At 36.5% G+C, this 22,621-nt stretch overlaps 1 long non-coding RNA gene across 1 annotated transcript; it reads right to left on the minus strand.

Moving 5' to 3' along the window:
* Positions 1-299: 299 nt before the first annotated feature.
* LOC131625117 (uncharacterized) lies at positions 300-915 on the minus strand. Its single transcript, XR_009290737.1, has 2 exons — positions 751-915; positions 300-672 (listed from the first exon to the last, which is right to left on the minus strand). It is a non-coding gene; the product is annotated as an uncharacterized LOC131625117 (long non-coding RNA).
* Positions 916-22,621: the final 21,706 nt, after the last annotated feature.

Raw genomic sequence — 22,621 nt, forward strand, 5'->3', positions numbered from 1 at the left:
AGGTATGTGAGGTATATTAGTTGTGTGTCTTCTTGATGCTCTATTATATTTTGGTATTTTATTTTTTTTTAAAAATACATCGGTTTTCATTAAAATTGCAATTCTTTTTAAAATTTAATTTAACCACGCTTTATTGAAAAAACATTGTCCTTTTTTAGCAAATAAAAAATCATAATAAAACTAAACATCCTCATTTTCCTACCTCCTAAAGCACTTTAAGCTTAGTGTTGTCTTTTTGTTAAGACCTTTATAGGTTTATGGAAATGGCATTTTCTAGTAATTAAATTATAAACAATGACTTGAACAAAATAATATAATATGACATTTCGTATATAAATAATTATGATAATATAATAGGTACAATATATATAAAAATACAATAAATCTATTAATTTAGAAAAATATGTTCCTATTATAAACTAGACATGAAATAAGATAAAGTTCATATTGTTTTTTATTAAATATTATTGAGACACATATATGAGTTTGGTTTTCATTGATGACTCATATGTCTTTAAACTTTGTTGTTTAAGCCACCTGTTGAATCTTTTCTTAGCCTCCAACCTCCTGGACCTTTCCAATCTCGACCAGTAATATTGTATCCAAATTTATAGTCATTTCCATTGTTATTATCTATTCCAGTTTTGATTTTGAATTCTTTTGTTACTCCAACTACAAACCAAAAACACATTTCTATTAAATATAATTAAAATAAGAAAAAAAATATGCTTATAAAGTTTTAATATATACTTTGATTCTCATCTTTGGATGTCTCATATCCCATAATAGAGATAAAAAATAATGTATAAATAAAAAGTATGAAAATAAAAGACTTGATTTTCATCATTGTTCAACTTAGAGTATATTATAATCCAATTTAAATAAAACTAGTTGCTATTTATAGTGATCATCAAACAAGATTTTTAAAATAGGAATAAAAGTAGCTTGATTAGATAAAATATAATGTATAATAAAAATCATAATATAATATCATTTGGCTAATTGTAATAATAATAGGTCAAAAACATTTAATGAGTAATTAAAGGGTTATATTGGAACATAATTAGAAAACAATATAAAATGAGTTTTTTAACCAATGCAAATAACAACTGATTAAGATGTTTTATTATTTCTTTACTCGTCTTAAATATAATTCTATATATTTGTTTGAATTAAGCTAGTTTGAAGAATAATAACCTAATAAATTTTGTGATGACAAATAAATAAATAAATAAATAAAATTTATCCTAGTCCCTAGATATTAGTTTGAAGACTATTAGTTGTCACTTATGCATTTGGTTCACATATATTAAAATAAGGACATTATTGTGATAGTGTGACCATAACCTTTTTTTCAGAGTAACACAACTTTTGGCTAATTGTCTCTCATAACATGTTTCATTGAATTTTCAGATTAGTTCAATGCCTCTTGAATTATGGATTACATTGCTAATGTTATAATAACATTGTTAATATATTTGAGCGTATTCTTACCCCTTTGTTATTTGTTTTGTGTTGTTTTGTTCAGTGTTATACAAATATTTAAGAGGAGTAAGTGTTGCAGTGAGTTAGAAGAGGACTATGGAGCTCTCTTCATTTTATTTATTATTTTATCGTTGTTTAGTTGGAACTATTGGTCTGATTTGTAACATCAGGGAACTAGTTGTTTAACTTGTTTTGAGTTAATGTGTGAATTTGGTTAATTTCATTAAGTATTTTATTTGACGAGATAATGGAAGTTTATGTTATTTATTTGATTTTTGTTGCGAGTTTATGAAATGAGTTTTGAAAGTATGCTTGTTATGTTGAGTAGCATCCTAAAATGACAATTTTATTCTTTTAAATTGAGTGAAAGGGTTTTAGGGTGTTACATAGTAGTATCAGAACATGTCGGTCCATCCAGCCAAGTTTTGTGATATTATTTGTTCCCCGGTATGCGACATGTGTATTGACAATATCAATGCATGTTTCTTCTAATAGTTGTTTACCGGTGTGTAGAAAATGGTTGGAGGTAGAAATGACTAAGTGATTGCTGATGCTCTAGGACCACTGGCTCAAGTGATGGCGCAAGCAAATGAGGCGTTGCAAGAGAATCAGAATAAAAACCAAAAAAATCTGAATGATGGAGATTGTAACACCCCATTTAAAACCCCAAAATAAATAAGCATATAATCAGAGAATAAGCATGCATATAATTCAAAAGGGCGTCACATCGACATTTTCAAAAAAACTAAAAGCTTTTAGAAACCGACAGCATTTATCTATACAACACAATACACCTGGTCATTTTAATAACACTTAATATAAAATCACAATTTAACCTGGATATGCGTTCACAGCGGAAATATGATACTCAAGTGATTCATAATGATTCATGTCCCATACCATGATCATACATCGACTAATGGTCTCAATCCAACATAAGACATATTTAGAATGTTTGGCTTATAAGGTTGCTAACAACATAAACAATTCAGCTCCATCTTGAACCGATTCGTCGACTTGCTTAGCGGACAAGAACAAATCTTCTTTAATACAATTCTCAGGAAAGATGACAGTCTTATCAAAATAGTTGATATACACACAATTAAATTCCAACCAATTCATACCCAAAATCACATCGAGTTGTTCTAAAGGAAGACAAACTAAATCGATCCCAAAATCTCTACCAAAGATACTCAATGGATAATTCACACATACATAAGAAGTAGAAACAAAACCCATAGCAGGTGTATAAATAACCATACTTCTACGCATATCAGATAATACAAGATTCAATCTCTTAGCACAATCCAAAGAAATGAAATAATGTGTAGCACCGGTATCAATAATAGCAATCAAAGGTGTACCATTAATGAAGCACGTACCTTGAATTAGTCTCTCATCAGTAGTGGCTTCCGCACCAGACAATGCGAACACTTTTCCTTTTGCTTGCTCCTTCTTTGGTTTGTCACATTTTGTACTAACGTGGCCTTTCTCTCCACAGTTGAAACAAGTCACATTCGAACCACCTCTACAATTAGTAGATATGTGACCAGACTTGCCACACTTGAAGCAAGTAGTAACCTCTTTCTTGCACTCAGCAGCTTTATGACCCTCAACACCACATTTGAAGCACTTAAGTGGAGTAGAAGATCCTCCCCAACTTGGCTTCTTGCCAAAACCAGCTTGTTTCCTCTTGTCATCATACGGTTTCCCACGATCCTGATTCTTTCCTTTAAAACTCTTGTAGAGAGAAGCACTCTCTCTACTATCCTCATCATAAATCCGACTCTTGTTAACCAATTCAGTAAAACGGGTAATCTGTTGGTAACCAATAGCCTTCTTGATATCATGTCTCAAGCCATTCACAAACTTCAAACATTTAGATCTCTCAGCATTAGCAGTATTATAGTGGGGACAATACTTGATAAGCTCCTGAAATTTAGCAACATAAACAACAACAGTACCATTTCCTTGCTTCAACTCAAGGAACTCCACCTCTTTCTTCCCACGACAATATTCTGGAAAATAGTTCTCTAAGAAGACATCATGGAAAAGATCCCAAGTAACCTCAATGCCATCTTCTTCAAACCTCTAAAGAGTGTTGTTCCACCAATCTTCAGCTTCCTTTTCCAGCATATGAGTACCAAATTTCACTTTCTGAGCATCAGTACAGTTCATAACTCTGAAGATCTTCTCAATCGCCTTCAGCCAAGCTTGAGCTTTATCAGGTTCATGTTCACACTCAAAGACAGGAGGATTGTTCCTTTGGAATCTCCCTAAAGCACGATACTCATCATCATCCCCGTTCCGGTTACCAGCATTCGCTGGAGGAATCTGACTAATAGCACCAGCCAACATCGCCAATGCCTCAGCAATAGCATCATCATTCATGCCTGCAACCATCGTCCTAAACAACCAAACAACCAGACAAACAGTATCGATCGTGTCAAATACACAAATCAAATACAACAAGATAAAAGGCATTAATATCCTTGACCAACTGGTCGACCATGCTCTGATACCACTAATGTAACACCCCATTTAAAACCCCAAAATAAATAAACATATAATCAGAGAATAAGCATACATATAATTCAAAAGGGCGTCACATCGACGTTTTCAAAAAAACTAAAAGCTTTTAGAAACCGACAGCATTTATCTATACAACACAATACACCTGGTCATTTTAATAACACTTAATATAAAATCACAATTTAACCTGGATATGCATTCACAGCGGAAATATGATACTCAAGTGATTCATAATGATTCATGTCTCATACCATAATCATACATCGACTAATGGTCTCAATCCAACATAAGACATATTCAGAATGTTTGGCTTATAAGCCTCTCAAAACGACAATTAACTAACAAATAAGTTCGCAAATCATAGCATAATACAAGAGCAAATATAACATGAGTTCAATACACCCAATCTACCCAGTGTTACATGACCAGAGCATCGACTCAATACCTAGTCTCCAATAACCAAGGAAGAACCTCCGGCTAAGTCACGCGCGGGCTACTAAACTCCAGAACCTGCATGTCGCCAAACGAGGGCAACATTAAAACAGAAGGGTGAGAATACGAACCATTATGAAGAAAGTATAACGAAATACAATGGTTAAATCAACAATTCAAGTAATTAATCACACTATGTATAACCATGTAGATAATAGTAATCGACCTATATTTCACATGTTATCAAGTATACAACAAGCTTAAGAGTATAATATTTCAATTCTAATATTATATTCTCAATTACGTACACAGCCATAATTATCACATATTCACACATTTAATCAATATTCAAACCTCACTCATTTCAATTATCAAGCTCATGTATTCAAACCTCACTCATTTCAATTATCAAGCCCATACACATATCACAACCCCATCAACTTCACATATTCAATTATCGCATAATTTTAATGTGACTCAATGCAAGATATGTGACGCTATGCATGTGGTACCGAATTGTGAACCCAAAGTTTCACCGCCTCCCGATTCAATATCTAGAATCTAGGCCACGCTTCCGATCCGGACAAGACCAAAGCCCACCAAAATGTAAACATATAGTTTACCGCTTCCGATTCACTCTAGAATCTAAGCCTCGCTTTTGTTTCAAAGCAAACCACCTTTGTTTCAAGGCACACCATGACATGAATGTATGTACAATGTTAACAAACATATGCAATTAAGATCATCTCTACCATCTTAATATTTAGCATATCACAATAACCCACTCTATGAATTATCCACCATATCGTACACAACATTCTCGTCACATAAGCATTATTCACATATAATAACCAACACGCAATTTCAATCCACCATTTCAATTAACACTAGCAATTAATACAATCACATGCTAACTCTCAACTTGTCAATTACATAGGATTTACTCATTTTCATATTAAACTAATGATTCATTGGGATTTTTGTCATCTAGTTATTCATGAAATTCAATTTTTAAAATCATAATAGAAATACAATCCATTTACTATCTCTATTAGGAACCTACTATTTTACATAGAATTTAATTTCATCAAACACACCTATTTACCAATTATTCTAATATATATTTATCATATATTTCTATTAATGAAGTGTGATGGTAGTTCATATTTTTTTTATTTGAATCAATAGCTAACAACATAGCATTCCATCACTAAATGGTGTTTAATTCACGTTTTCTTTTGGCCCATGAATAGCAACAGTAGCGAGTGCATTAAAGGATATAAACTGAACACGTTACTAGTGTAAGCACCAAGTATTTGTAGTTTTCTTTTTGCCAATAAATAGCAACAGTAGCGAATTCTATCAAGTAGGTGCATTGGTGATTCACGGTTTCATTTGACCAATATTAAATCAACAGCAGCATTCCATTCAGTAAGTGTGTTGGTTCATGTTTTGGAATTTAATAAGAGTTAAACATCATCAGCTAAGTAATACAATATGAAACGGAGTACGTTTCTCAACGTAGCACGACAACAACATCGGCCTGTAGCGAACCACCGTCCGTTATTCAATATTAGGCAGTGACATCATTCGGTGTCATCAACCCATAATTCCTTCCTATTTTCATTTTCAAAATTTTATGAACACAGAGTATTCGTTTCCGGCATTAATCTTTGGTTTCAAATTCCAATTTCTCTACAGGTTCCAATATACTAAACAGAATTTAAAACACATGTTTCATAAGATTCAACTATGAACAAATATAAATATGTTAATCTACCAATTACCCCATTATACTAGCCCACAATGATTAGGGATTCTCCCCCTTACCTCTTGATTTCTCCTCCAAAACCCTAGTTCCTCTTCTTGTTCCTCTCCTCCACTTCTATTATTTGAACCAGAAAAATGAAAATGATGCTCCTACTCCTCATTTTCTTTCTTACTATCTTTTTTATTATATTGGGCCTAAAATGAATAACACCTCCTAATTGCTTATAACTCCAATAAATAGGCCCAATTAATCTAACTCTCTAATAACTTAATTAACTCTATTAAACACAAATGCACTCGAGTCTAATTAATTAAACTAATAATTATATCACATAACGATTAATTAATTAATTCACACGCCAATTAATATAAAATAATATAATAATATAAGTACCATAAAATAAAAAATAAAATAAAAACGGGTTGTTACAACTCTCCCCAACTTAAAAGATTTTCGTCCTCGAAAATTACCTCAAACGAATAACTCCAGATACGCTTCCTTCATCTTATCCTCGAGTTCCCAAGTGATGTTGCCATCGGCGACTCCGCCCCATACCACTTTCACCAAAGCGATCTCCTTACCATGAAGCTTCTTCACTTCACGATCTTAAATTTGCATAGGTGTTGTATCAACCGTCAAATTATCTCTTACTTGAACATCATCCAACTGAACAACATGCGATGGATCCGCAATATATCTCCTCAATTGAGACACATGGAACACATCATGGAGATTAGAAATAGACGGTGGCAACGCAATCCGATAAGCCACTTCACCTACCCTTTCCAAAATTTGGTAAGGACCAATAAAATGCGGCGTCAACTTACGCGACTTCAACGCTCTACCAACTCCCGTTATTGGCGTAACACGGAGAAACACATGATCATCCTTCTCAAATTCAAGAGCCTTCCTCCTCCTATCATGATAAATTTTTTGATGACTTTGAGAAGCCTTCATCTTCTCTTGAATCATCTTAATCTTATTCGTAGTCTCTTGAATCAATTCGGGTCCAACCACAACACTCTCTCCCGACTCATACCAACACAAAGGAGTTCTACACCTCCTACCATAAAGAGCCTCAAAAGGTGCCATTCCAATACTTGAATGGAAACTGTTGTTATAAGTAAACTCGATCAAAGGAAAGAAATTATCCCAGTTTCCTCCTTGTTCTAAAACACAAGATCTTAAAAGATCTTCAAGTGACTGAATAGTCCTCTCCGTTTGACCATCAGTTTGCGGATGATATGCTGAACTCAAACGCAACTTCGTACCCAATGCACTTTGCAAACCTTCCCAAAATCTTGAAGTAAACCTCGGATCTCTATCCGAAACATTGCTCGACGGAATACCATGCAAACACACAATCTTCTCGATGTACAATTTGGCAAGCCTCTCCATCGAATAATCCATCCTCATCGGAATAAAATGAGCACATTTCTTTGACCTATCCACAACGACCCAAATCGCCTCACAATTACTCGATGTCCTCGGCAGACCAGAGACAAAATCCATGGAGATGCTATCCCATTTCCACTCGGGAATAGATAACGGTTGCATCAAACCAGACGGTTTTTGATGTTCAATCTTTGACTTTTGACAAGTCAAATAAGAATACACAAATTCCGTTATGTCCTTCTTCATACCTTGCCACCAAAACATTTTCCTCAAATCTTGATACATTTTAGTAGCGCCAGGATGAATACTCAAACCATTTCTATGTCCTTCCTCAAGAATCCTGTTTCTCAAGTCCGCAACATCTGGGATACAAACTCGATCACGACATCTCATAATACCATTCTCATCAATCCGAAAGTCACCACCGTTGTCTTGATTAATCAATGTGAATCGATCAACCAAACCCAGATCAGATTTCTGTCCCTCTCGAATCTCATCCAAAATACCACTAGTAAGCTTCAACATACCAAGTCTCACACCACTAGAAGTCTCTTCACATAACAAACTCAAGTCTCTAAATTGTTCCAACAATTTAAACTCTCGAACCATCAACATAGACATGTGCAATGACTTCCTACTCAATGCATCGGCTACAACATTTGCTTTACCAGGATGGTAGTTTAAACCAAAATCATAGTCCTTCAAGAACTCCAACTATCTTCTTTGTCTCATATTTAACTCTTTCTGATCGAACAAGTACTTCAGGCTCTTGTGTTCACTAAACACATCAAACCTTGATCCGAACAAATAATGTCTCCAAAGCTTTAACACAAACACCACAGCTGCCAACTCTAAATCATGTGTAGGATAATTCCTCTCATGAACTTTGAGTTGCCTTGAAGCATAAGCTACAACTTGTCCTTTTTGCATTAGAACACCTCCCAATCCCAACAAAGAAGCATCACAGTACATAATGAAAGATTCTAACGGACCCGGTAAAATCAAAATAGGAGCTGAAGTCGATCTTTTCTTAAGTTGTTGAAAATTCTCTTCACATTGCGAAGTCCAAATAAAGGCTTGCCCTTTTCTAGTCAATTGCGTCAACGGTAACGATAACTTAGAAAATCCCTCAATGAACTTCCTGTAATAACCAACCAAACCAAGAAAACTTCTAATCTCAGCAACAGACTTAGGAGCTTCCCATTGAGATACAGCCTCAATCTTCGAAGGGTCAACAGAAATACTATCACTTGAAATCACATGCCCAAGAAAGCTTACTTCACTTAACCAAAACTCACATTTAGAGAGCTTAGCAAACAACTTCTTCTCTTTCAACACTGATAACACAACCTTCAAATGCTCGGCATGTTCCTCTTCACTCTTAGAATAAATCAAGATATCATCGATGAATACAACAACAAACTTATCCAGATAATCATGAAAAATTCTATTCATATATTCCATAAACACACCAGGCGCATTAGTCACACCAAATGGCATTACAGAGTACTCATAATGACCATACCTCGTCCAAAAAGCAGTCTTCTGAATATCCTCAGCTTTAACACGAATCTGATGATAACCAGACCTCAAATCAATCTTGCTAAACACACAAGCTCCAACTAATTGATCCATCAAATCATCAATTCTCGGAAGTGGATATCGGTTCTTAATCGTCACTTTGTTCAATTGTCTATAATCAACACATAATCCCATAGAACCTTCTTTCTTCTTGACCAATAGAACAGTTACACCCCACGGAGATACACTAGGACGAATAAATCTCTTCTCAAGCAAATCTTCAAGTTGACTCTTCAACTCTTTCAACTCAGAAGCAGACATTCTATAGGGAGCCATCGATACAGGACTAGTTCCAGGAACTAAATCAATTGAAAACTCAACCTCTCGTTCCGGCGGTAAATCACTTATATCATCAGGAAATACCTCCACAAATTCACAAACTATAGGCAGTTCCTGTCATACCCCAAATTTGTCCTACCCTTTCAATCTTATCTGGTTTATACTTCCCATTTCATCTGCATACCTCCATTAAGGCATTTGCATAGCTTTGCATTCATTCATTAAATAAAACATATAAAAGCTTGGGATCAAGGATCATGGAGAAAACTGGGGTCTCACATTGGTGTGGCATATGTTTTTATTTTCCTCAAAAGGATGCTTGATCTTTGATCAGAAGATAATGATTGGTTCGGTCCTTGAAAAAAACACTTCATCAGAGGGTTTCTATTCACATGGAATGTCTTGACTTAGGGTTTATTTCCCTAGGCGCTTGGCTGTCTCGGTATGGTTAAAAATGCCTAGTGGTTCAATTGGAGATGTTATTGATATATTGACAAAAAGGGCGTGGGGAGATTATTGGCAAAGTGGTTGACCTTTTAACTATACTAATGTCATCTATACCTTTGGTTGCCATTCCACTTGGTTGGTTCTACTCAAATTTGCAAAGGTGGGAAGAGATTGAATTAAGATTTCTTACAAAGTCAAAGTATCATGGCTTGGGGTTTCATTACATCATCATCATGCTGCTAATGCCGTTTCAAGATCAAGAAAAAGATATATGCAATTTGGGGAAGAAAATTTGTTTTGAATACTCGGGTTTATTACCTTTGAATTCAAAAGCTAGCAGGTGGAAGAAATTAATATGCTAGCAGCAGCACAAAGATATTTCAAGTTCAAATTATCATTATCACTATATCAAAACCATTTGTAAAAGTGTTTCATTACAAATATCCTGCTACATTACAAGTCTCATTACAAAAACTACAAAGGAAAATCCTAATCTACTCTTCAATGTTCTCCAAGTTTCATCTCGCTCTCGCCAATCTTCATTCCGCCATACCGTCAACCCACAAAAGAGCCTACAAGCCTGCAGAATAAAGATGTCATACAGAAAAACAAAAGATGAGATTATTCAGAAAAGCTCCAACAAAAAGACTTCCTGCTACCTGTCGAACAACATCAGACAGGTACGATACAAGAAAAATAAACGCGGGGCTCTGTACATAGTCTTCCCAAATCAAAGGCCCGCTGTGTTCTCTTTCCAATCATTCATATAGTCCTACACAATTCAAATCCAAAATGCCATTACATCACAAAATATGGATAAAAACTCCTTCACAAAACCGGTTCCCGCAAATAAACCGAGCCCAATTTCCACCTCTGAACATTCAAACCAAAAAAAATCCCATCCTATTCAACATGCCAGACAATGCATATACATGCTGCCACCATAATTCATCCTAAGTAAAAACCGAAAACTGCAGCCAGCCCATAAAATCCTCCCTGCACCAGTCCATTCACCTGCAACATCTTCAATAAAAACCAGTTCAGTCCATCACCAAAGTAAAACCAAAGCCCTGCAATAAAACCGGTCAGCATCGAAACTCACAACATATAAAACATACAGTAACCAAAACACACAGCCTTATACACCATGGTTTGAAATATAATCCCACATAGCATACACATCCAAACCTTCAATATTCACCATAACAGAACTTAACTAACTGAAACAGAAAAAACAAGTTTGTAACTAACTTCTTCACAATTAGCACCCTAACCAACTCCTATAACTAACAAAATTTGTTTTAATCTCTAACTAACATCACAGTTACATCTCTAACAGAAAAAACCTCTCTATAACTTCCTAACTGTCACATAACCACCAAAACAGAATGATAACTACCCTAACCACCTTCAGAATATCACTAACTGAATGTAACTAACATATAACAGAAAAATCAGAGAGGTAACTAACCGGGAATCCTCTATATAACAGGTCACTCTTCATCTCTGAGCTCTGTCTCGATTCTCTCTTCATTTGTCTCACCATCTTCAACACTCTCTCCATTCTTCACTTCTCAGAACAGTCCTTCTTGATCTTCTTCACACCTCAAATCACCAGAATCTTCTCTAACCATGGCTTCGATCATCATCGCAACTACATCTTCATCTCTGCATCAACCTTGAATCTCCAGATTCTACAACAATCTTCATCATCACCATCTCCAATTCACACTCCTCCACCAATCTCCGACTCTCCTTCACATAATCAACCTTCAACAACCTTCAAACATAATCACCACTCTTCAATCTCATCATCCTCATCACCAGAAATTAAACAGGAAAATGAGAAGAGGAAAAGGGAGTAACAAACTCATAACAGAAAGGGGAAAGAAACTTCAGAATCACAAACCTGTGGCAAAAATCGTAACAAGCTCTTCAATCTTCACCGAACAACATCACCTTCAATTCATCTCATCATCTTCTTCAGAGCCAAGGCAACAACGAATCTTTATAATCTTCATCAATCTCCATCTGCAATATGCAACTTCGCAATGCGCCTTCAACTCGCAATTCGTTCATTCAATCCAAAGCTTTAACAATATACGAGATGCTCCACAATCACCATCGATCTCCAATCAGCTTCATCTCCTCGCGACCAAAGAAATCAGCCACGCATCAAGATTCCACGGAGAACTTCAACTTTGCTGCGTCATCGAATTAATCTCTATTCGACCTTCGTTGCGACACCTGCTTCAATCGCCATAATCGCTATCGTAATTTCATCTGCAACAAGAAGAGAACCGAAGAGTTGATCTGAGAACGATTGAGGGAGAAGGATGATATAAGAGCGTTGTTCGTTTAATGGCGGAGAAAATCGATCGGAGAGGTGGAGATCATTCCGGCGCCGTTGAAAGAGAAGAAGCCTGAGTTCTGAGGACTTCAATGGTCACAAATCAGCGTAACCCTAATTCCTCTTCTCGTTTTTAATTTTCTTAGTTTTAATTTATTTATTTATTTTTTTTTGAAAGAAAATCTGAACAAAATACAAGTGGATCAATCCAATAATTCCTTGGGCCATGCACACGAAATTGCTGTAATTCACCCTCCTTTTAGGCCCGCTATGCATTCTTTTGTGGATAGAAAACCTGTGACAAAAAAACCCCTGGGCCTCATATGAAATTGCTAGATATACACCCCCTTTGAGCCTATGATACTTTTTGGTAACCTGAAAATTTGAACAGAAAACTATTGGGCTGAACTCAGGCTGGGCCCTAAGCCCATGCTACTTACCACCTCCATTACAGTTTTCACCCCCCTAATTCCATTAAAACATGTAGATTTTAGGTTTACTTTACAATACATTTTAGATAATAAAAACATAATAAAATTCATCATTTTCTAAATTAGATTTTAGGTGTTTTGTTATTGCTAGATTTTAGTCTTAGAATTTTCTCATAAAAAACCCACGAAAATAGTAGTTTTCTAGTTTAGTTTTGTACTAATACTTGAACCATTTTCTTTATGTTTTGTACCATTTCCATGCTATTTGTTTCGTATAATTGTTGTGTGATTTTGTTACTTGTATTTTTGGCCTTATTTTAGGCCTATTTTGTTAGTACCATTAGTATTCTCCTTACCATGTTAACATTAGGATTTAGACTTATAAACAACTTAGATTAAAATTTAGGAATAGTTCCCCATTGCATTCTTTTTTTCTTTTCAACTTTTAAAATACTTAATAAAAGGAAGACGCGAATCACATTAAGAAAGTGATAGATAAATGAGTGGGATTCATTCCCTAATCTGTTTCTCAATCGCTTAGTGGCATAGAAACGAGTGGGATTCATTCCCTAATCTGTTTCTCGGTCACTACTTAATGGGAGAGAAATGGGTGGGATTCATTCCCTAATCTGTTTCTCAAACATTAATTAATGGGAGAGAAATGAGTGGAATTCATTCCCTAATCTGTTTCTCGAACATTACATAATGGGATGGAAGTGAGTGGGATTTATTCCCTAATCTGCTTCTCGATCATTATACATTTTTATGTGATTCGAATAGCAAAGTAAATTCCCTTAAAAAATACACAACCAAAAACACTTAAAACACCTAGCAATGGTTCAAATTAAAACAAAGTAGAGAAGGTGGTGAGTGGCCCGGTATTGGGAACTGTTCATCACTCATCTACCCTAAAAGACACAAACCAATCATTTCTTTTTCTCCTTTCTAAGGGCAATGTTATTTCCGCTCGTACGCATCGTAGGCGATCCCTTATGCAAGAGCGCGAACGTTAACTCCGCCCAACTAAAAAACACAAAAACAAACAGAAAATCGTGAGCCGAGCTACGGTAACTCTGATTCCTGAAAAGGATACGTAGGCAGCGGGGTAGGGCCCGTGCGAGTATAGTTCTTTATTTTCCCTACATTTTGCATCCATTTCGCATGTAAGCATAGATATAGATATACACCCTTTAGATAGAAACAGACATAGGTGGATACCATCGAGTACGATGGGCGTGAGGGGTGCTAGCACCTTCCCCTCGCGTAACCGACTCCTGTACCTAGATTCTCTGGTCGCAAGATCCTGTTCCTTCCTTTGCTAGGTTTTCTGATATTCCTTTCCCTTATGGGATAAATATATTGGTGGCGACTCTGTTCATTTTTCGCGAGCGTGCGACAGTTCCTCAATGGTTCTCTTCTCGCGCACATCTAAGGTTGCTAACAACATAAACAATTCAGCTCCATCTTGAACCGATTCGTCGACTTGCTTAGCGGACAAGAACAAATCTTCTTTAATACAATTCTCAGGAAAGATGACCGTCTTATCAAAACAGTTGATATACACACGGTTAAATTCCAACCAATTCATGCCCAAAATCACATCGAGTTGTTCTAAAGGAAGACAAACTAAATCGATCCCAAAATCTCTACCAAAGATACTCAATGGACAATTCAGACATACATAAGAAGTAGAAACAAAACCCATAGCAGGTGTATCAATAACCATACTTCTACGCATATCAGATAATACAAGATTCAATCTCTTAGCACAATCCAAAGAAATGAAAGAATGTGTTGCACCGGTATCAATAATAGCAATCAAAGGTGTACCATTAATGAAGCACGTACCTTGAATTAGTCTCTCATCAGTAGTGGCTTCTGCACCAGACAATGCAAACACTTTTCCTTTTGCTTGCTCCTTCTTTGGTTTGTCACATTTTGTACTAACGTGGCCTTTCTCTCCACAGTTGAAACAAGTCACATTCGAACCACCTCTACAATTAGTAGATATGTGACCAGACTTTCCACACTTAAAGCAAGTAGTAACCTCTTTCTTGCACTCAGCAGCTTTATAACCCTCAACACCACATTTGAAGCACTTAAGTGGAGTAGAAGATCCTCCCCAACTTGGCTTCTTGCCAAAACCAGCTTGTTTCCTCTTGTCATCATACGATTTCCTACGATCCTGATTCTTTCCTTTAAAACTCTTGTAGAGAGAAGCACTCTCTCTACTATCCTCATCATAAATCTGACTCTTGTTAACCAATTCAGTAAAACGGGTAATCTGTTGGTAACCAATAGCCTTCTTGATATCATGTCTCAAGCCATTCACAAACTTCAAACATTTAGATCTCTCAGCATTAGTAGTATTATAGTGGGGACAATACTCGATAAGCTCCTGAAATTTAGCAGCATAAACAGCAACAGTACCATTTCCTTGCTTCAACTCAAGGAACTCCACCTCTTTCTTCCCACGACAATCTTCTGGAAAATAGTTCTCTAAGAAGACATCATGGAAAAGATCCCAAGTAACCTCAATGCCATCTTCTTCAAACCTCTAAAGAGTGTTGTTCCACCAATCTTCAGCTTCCTTTTCCAGCATATGAGTACCAAACTGCACTTTCTGAGCATCAGTACAGTTCATAACTCTGAAGATCTTCTCAATCGCCTTCAGCCAAGCTTGAGCTTTATCAGGTTCATGTTCACCCTCAAAGACAGGAGGATTGTTCCTCTGGAATCTCCCTAAAGCACGGTACTCATCATCATCCCCGTTCCGGTTACCAGCATTCGCTGGAGGAATCTGACCAATAGCACCAGCCAACATCGCCAATGCCTCAGCAATAGCATCATCATTCCTGCCTGCAACCATCATTCTAAACAACCAAACAACCAGACAAACAGTATCGATCGTGTCAGATACACAAATCAAATACAACAAGATAAAAGGCATTAATATCCTTGACCAACTGGTCGACCATGCTCTGATATCACTAATGTAACACCCCATTTAAAACCCAAAAATAAATAAGCATATAATCAGAGAATAAGCATGCATATAATTCAAAAGGGCATCACATCGATGTTTTCAAAAAAACTAAAAGCTTTTAGAAACCGACAGCATTTATCTATACAACACAATACACCTGGTTGTGAATACAAGATCACACTCACAAAGATGTTTTTGATCCATGGCAAACTCCACAAGCAAACAAGCAACAAGGCACAAACAGAAGAACTCAAAGAAAAGCAAGCATTGGTCACTCAAGACAGAGCAGGTCGACCCACTATACATATAGGTCGACTCAATACAAGTAAAACAAGAAGAACTCAGAAAAACAGCAGTCAGGTCGACCTACTCCCAACCCAGGTCGACCTAAAGTGGAGAAATTTACACATCCTTCTGATAGGTCGACCTACACAACAACTAGGTCGACCTAAACTGAAGAAAAGTCCCCAAAACGTATCTGAAGAGGATTCTGGTCGACCTACTTCCTTAACAGGTCGACCTAACTGGGAACAAATGTTATTCAAAGCAAATGCAGCTCTGTTAGGTCGACCTAAGCACTACAAGAGGTCGACCTATTTGATCAAAAATGCCAAAATTTCTGGTTTTCTCTGCTCCAACTGATTAGCTCTCATATATATTGTCCAAGGTTCATTATTGCAGTTTCTCAACACCAACAACTGAAAGATACACAAAGGCTTCTCATCTTCGATCATCGACACAACTCCAACACAACTACACACAATCATTTTTGCGTTGAGGGCTTGCGTTCAAGATCGATAACGTCCATGGAACGGAATTGAAGATTCCTAGTGGGTGAAGATTTGTGGGGTTTTTGGTGAATATAATCTGAGGGTTTTGTCCTCCAAGATTGGTGAATTTTGGGGGTTTTTATCAAGAGGCTTCATCAAGGATCCAGCTGAGTGTGAAGATTGAAGAACAAGTGTTCAAGCAATTCAAGACATTGCAGAAAGGGATCAAAGTGAAGCTCTTGGAAGACCTTGATCTAGCTCAAGATTAAGGGGGAAGAAGATTCAAAGGATCGACAAATTTGGTTTATTGTTTATCGCTTTGTTATCTTCTTTGTATAAACTGCTTTCAACATTAATGGAAGATTTCCCAATTTCAGTTTGGAATTGGGGGCAGACGTAGTCGTAGCAAGGACGATCGACGAACTGCCTAAACAAATATCGTGTTCTTGTCGCTTTTATCTTTTCATTTACGTTCTGTTCATATTTGGTTATAATTGCAAATTGATCAACGATTTGAGTGTTAAAATTGTGAATTAAGAACTTGTATAAACATCACAATTCATCACACATTGAATCACCATCAATTTTATCATTATCACCAAGTGTTTGTGTTTTTGCTTCTTTCATTATTACTGCATTGCAAATCAAAGTTTATCAAATCAGAAGTTAATCGATTTTCTATAGTGAAACATATTGATTCGATAACATATCATTTCATCGTTAATCTCAATTATCTTGTGGTTTTGTCACATATACGACCCTTGCAATAACGGTCTGGAATAGACGCAAGTCAATTCAGAACCGCTTTCGCCTTAGTTCGAAATAATTCCAAAAAACTCTGTGAGATCTATTCACCCCCCCCTCTAGATCCTTAAGCCAGCGTCTAACAAGTGGCATCAAGAGCTCTGGTTAATTCCGTGCTACGTGAAACACTTATTGGAAAGATGGCTTCCGGACCTAAAGGGGCTCACAATAGAGCTCCAGTTTTCAACGGTGAAAACTATGGCTATTGGAAGGATTGTATGTGTGTCCACATCAATGCAATTGATAGGAACATCTGGACAGCTATTGTCAATGGTCCCTTTCAGATCACCATGACAAATGCAGCTGGTGCAGTTGTTCCAAAACCAGAAAATACTTGGGATGCTGAAGATGAAAAGAGATATGGATACGATTGGAAAGCGAGAAACATTCTAATCTCAGCTCTAGGAGTTGATGAATACTATCGCGTTTCGCATTGTAGATCCTCTAAAGCTATGTGGGACACATTGCAAGTTGCCCACGAGGGAACGGATGATGTCAAACTAGCTAGAATCAATATGTTAACTCAAGAGTTCGAACTTTTCCACATGGAAGATGGTGAATCCATCGAAAACATGCAGAAGAGATTCGTTCACCTGAAAAATCGTTTAAATTCTCTTGATAGACCTGTTTCCAATGCAGTTGCTACTAACAAAATCTTAAGATGTTTGAACAGGGAATGGCAACCCAAGGTTACAGCAATAAAGGAAGCAAATGATCTAAACACCTTAGACATTACCACTCTTTTTGGTAAACTAGAGGAACATGAACAACATCTTAAATGCCTTGACATGCATGAGAAAAGAGCAAAGAAAGAGAAGAACATGGAGAAAGAGGTAGAGAAGAAGTCAATAGCTCTAAAAGCTTCAAGCTCCAAGACCTCAAGACAAGAGCTAGAGGATAGTGATACAAGTGATAATGAAGACTCCGATGATGAGGAAATGGGACTGTTTGTGTGAAGATACAACAAATACCTAAAGAAAAATGGAGCAAAACATTCCGACAAAGGCTTGATCAACTATAGAAAGCAATCAAACAAGCTCAAACAAGATGACAACAACAAAGGAAAAATCAAAGGGCCTTGCTTTAATTGTGGCAAAGTCGGTCACTACAAACCGGATTGTCCATACCTTAAGAAGGAAAAAGAGAAGAACCAAAGCAAAGGTCATAACAAATCTAGAAGAGCCTACATAGCATGGGAAAGTGATTCATCTAGTGAAAGCTCATCAAGCGATGAAGAAGAATCGGCAAACTTATGCCTTATGGCTCATTAACACAAGAAAAAGAAACTTGTAAGTCATCTTAAACCTGAACTCATAGACAAGGTATCTCATTCTCAACTAAAACTCGCTTTTGAAGAATTACATAGAGATGCAATTGAAGCTTTCAAACTTTTGGCCTCAAATAAGAAAATCTTTTCATATCTTGAATCAAAAGTTGAGAAAACCGAAAAGGATATGGAAGCTTTAAAACAATCTATGCTAGACATTCAAAAGCATAAAGTTGAGATAGATCCTACATCATGGTTTGGTTGTGAGACATGTCATATTTGGCAAAAAGAAGTAAGAGATCTAAAAGCCAAATTAGACAAGGCTCTACAACCAAAAGTGACTTTTGCGGTTGATCCAAATAAGTTCAAAAGGTCGTATACTCCTTTATATAGCAAATATACTTTTGTACCAAAAGTATCAACTAGCAAAACAGCATATTCTCATCATATTACCTGTCACTATTGTTGCAAAAAGGGTCATACCATTGAAAAATGCAAATTTAGGAGGATTTTGGTTCCTAAAGGAGTATTTCAATGGTTTCCTAAGTGCAACAAATTATGTACTCACTACCAAGGACCCAATGAAAATTGGGGACCTCCATCTCTAAATTAATTTTGCAGGAAAAGTGTCTTGACATTGCCGAAAGGTTGTGGTTCCTTGATAGCGGATGTTCAAGACACATGACTGGAGACATATCTCTTTTCGTTGAGTTTCACGCAAAGAAAAAGGGGTATGTCACCTACGGAGATAATAATCGGGGAGCCATACTTGGTAAAGGAAGTGTAGGTAACCCTTCTACCACAACTATAACTGATGTACTGCTAGTAGAAGGTCTTAAGCATAATCTCTTAAGTATAAGCCAATTGTGCGACAAAGATTTTAAAGTAACATTTACAAATTTTGGCTGCACAATAGAACATACTAAGAAAAGAGACATTATGTTTAATGGCTTAAGAGTAAACAACATTTATATGCTAAACTTGGATGAAGTATCTAAGTCTAGTACCAAGTGTCTAATTGCTCTAGGCGAAGACTCATGGCTTTGGCATAGACGTCTCGCCCACATAAATTTTGACTTACTTAACAAGGTTGTCACAAAAGACTTAGTAATCGGCTTACCTAAAATGAAGTTTTCAAAAGATCATCTATGTGATGCTTGTCAAAAGGGAAAGCAAACAAAAATCTCTTTTAAATCAAAGAACGTGGTTTCAACATCACGCCCTCTTGAACTCCTTCACATGGATCTCTTTGGCCCTTCAAGGACTAAAAGCATAGGTGGAAACATATATGGTTTTGTCATTGTCGATGATTACTCTAGATTTTGTTGGACAATCTTTCTACCTAGTAAGGATCAAACTTTTCCAGCTTTCACGCAATTTGCAAGATTATGTCAGAACAAAATGAACACCAAAATAGTTGCAATTCTAAGTGATCACGGTGGAGAGTTTGAAAACTATCTTTTTGAAAAATACTGTGATAAACATGGAATTGAGCATAACTTTTCAGCTCCTAGAACACCACAACAAAACGGAGTGGTTGAACGTAAAAATCGTGTTCTAGAGGAGTTGGCAAGAACAATGCTGAATGAGGGTAGTCTACCTAAGTATTTCTGGGCTGACGCGATTAGCACCGCGTGTTATGTTTTGAATAGGATAACAATACGTCCTATACTAAACAAAACTCCATATGAATTATTAAAGGGTAGAAAACCAAATGTATCTCATCTCCATATATTCGGTTGTAAGTGTTTTGTATTGAACAATGGTAAGGATAATCTTGGTAAATTCGATGCTAAATCTGACGAGTGCATCTTCCTTGGTTACTCACAATCTAGCAAAGCATATCGGATATATAATAAAATATTACTTATAGTAGAAGAGTCAGTACACGTATCTTTTGATGAATCTTATACAAAATATGTCGAGAAAGGTCTTTCGTTTAATGGTGCAGGTCCATCCACTGAAGATATTGTCAAAGATAAGGAAGCCGAGAATGAAAATAATGTAAAGAAAGATGCTGAGAAAGAGAAAGATGAGTCTCATGATGAAAATGAAAAAGAGAGCATCTCAAACAATGAAGAACTTCCTAAGGCATGGACAAATGTGAAAGACCATCCAATTGACAACATAATAGGGGACATCTCAAAGGGCGTTACAACACGCTCAAAGATAAGTAACTTCTGTCATCATTTTGCTTTCGTTTCACAAGTTGAGCCGAAAAACGCTAAGGACGCATTACTTGATGAGCATTGGCTAATGGCCATGCAAGAAGAATTAAACCAATTTAAACGGAATGATGTTTGGGACTTAGTCCCTCATTCGGGAGATCATCAAGTAATCGGCACTAGATGGGTTTTTCGTAACAAACTTGATGAAAACGGCGTTATTACTAGAAACAAAGCTAGATTAGTTGCCCAAGGTTACAATCAAGAGGAAGGTATTGATTATGAAGAGACAAACGCTCCTGTAGCACGTCTCGAAGCTATTCGCCTCTTACTTGCCTATGCTTGTTCAAAAGACTTCAAACTATTCCAAATGGATGTTAAAAGTGCCTTTCTAAATGGCTATATAAATGAAGAAGTCTATGTTGCTCAGCCACCCGGCTTTGAGAATTACATGCATCCAACTCATGTTTATAAGCTGAAATGTGCTCTATACGGTCTTAAACAAGCCCCTCGGGCTTGGTACGAACGTTTGAGCAAATTTCTTCTTAGCCAAGGGTACTCTAGGGGTAAAGTAGATACTACTCTCTTTATTAAAAGAAAAGATAAAGATGTACTCTTAGTCCAAGTTTATGTAGATGATATTATATTTGGGTCGACTAATGCAAAACTTGTCAAAGAATTTTCTAAGCTTATGCAGAGTGAATTTGAGATGAGTCTCATGGGTGAGCTAAATTTCTTCCTTGGCCTACAAATCAAGCAACTCAGTCATGGAACATTTGTAAGTCAAACTAAATACTGCACAGAGCTGCTCAAAAGATTTGGAATGAGTGAAGCGAAGGAGATCGACACACCTATGGCAACAAATACTAACCTAGACAAAGATGAGAAAGGTAAAGAGGTTGATGTGAAATTGTACCGAGGTATGATAGGTTCACTATTGTACCTTACTGCCTCAAGACCAAAGGAATCAATCTTGTCCAAAGGAATCTCACTTAAAAGCTGTCAAAAGAATTCTGCGATATCTACGTGGAACTCCTACATATGGCCTATGGTATCCGAAGGGAAATGAGTGTTATTTGGTAGGATTCTCCGACTCAGATTTTGCTGGCTGCAAATCCGATAGAAAGATCACCAGTGGAACATGTCATCTATTCTCAAATTCATTGATAAGTTGGCATAGCAAGAAATAAGTATCGGTTGCATTATCTACTGCTGAGGCAGAATATGTAGCTGCGGGAAGCTGCTGTGCGCAGATATTGTGGCTCAAGCAACAACTTCTTGACTTTGGTATTAAGCTTGATCGTATACCTATCATGTGCGACAACACAAGTGCCATAAACTTGAGTAAGAATCCTGTCTTACACTCACGAACCAAGCATATTGAAATAAGGCATCACTTCCTAAGAGATCATGTAGAGAAAGGAGACGTCGTATTTGAACATGTAGAGAGCAAGAAGCAACTAGCTGACATCTTCACCAAACCTCTAGCAACGGAGCAATACTTCAACATTCGTAGGGAATTAGGGATACTCGATATCTCTAATTTGGGCTAATTACATTTGTTTCACTTAAGATTATTCCTTTACTTTATATATATATATATATATATATATATTGATTATTCTCAAGCTAACATTTCTCTTAGTGTAAAGGTAGTTCTTCATCAAGCCAGGAATCATTCCACATTGACTAAAGGCTTCCACTAAACGGTGACACCTACATATTGAGAAGGCGGTAACATGGTTGTTGTTCACTTCCAAAAATATCATTGATGCTATAATATGCTATCAATTAACATGCTTATAGTGACTTCATACATATATCTTTCTTACTCATGTATGTGTTTCATCTTTAATCATAGCATATCATATTCTAAACATACAAGCAAATAACTAGGCATAAACACATCATATATAGAGCATTTTC

The sequence above is a fragment of the Vicia villosa genome, unplaced genomic scaffold (assembly GCF_029867415.1).
Source record: "Vicia villosa cultivar HV-30 ecotype Madison, WI unplaced genomic scaffold, Vvil1.0 ctg.000189F_1_1, whole genome shotgun sequence".
NCBI lineage: Eukaryota > Viridiplantae > Streptophyta > Magnoliopsida > Fabales > Fabaceae > Vicia > Vicia villosa.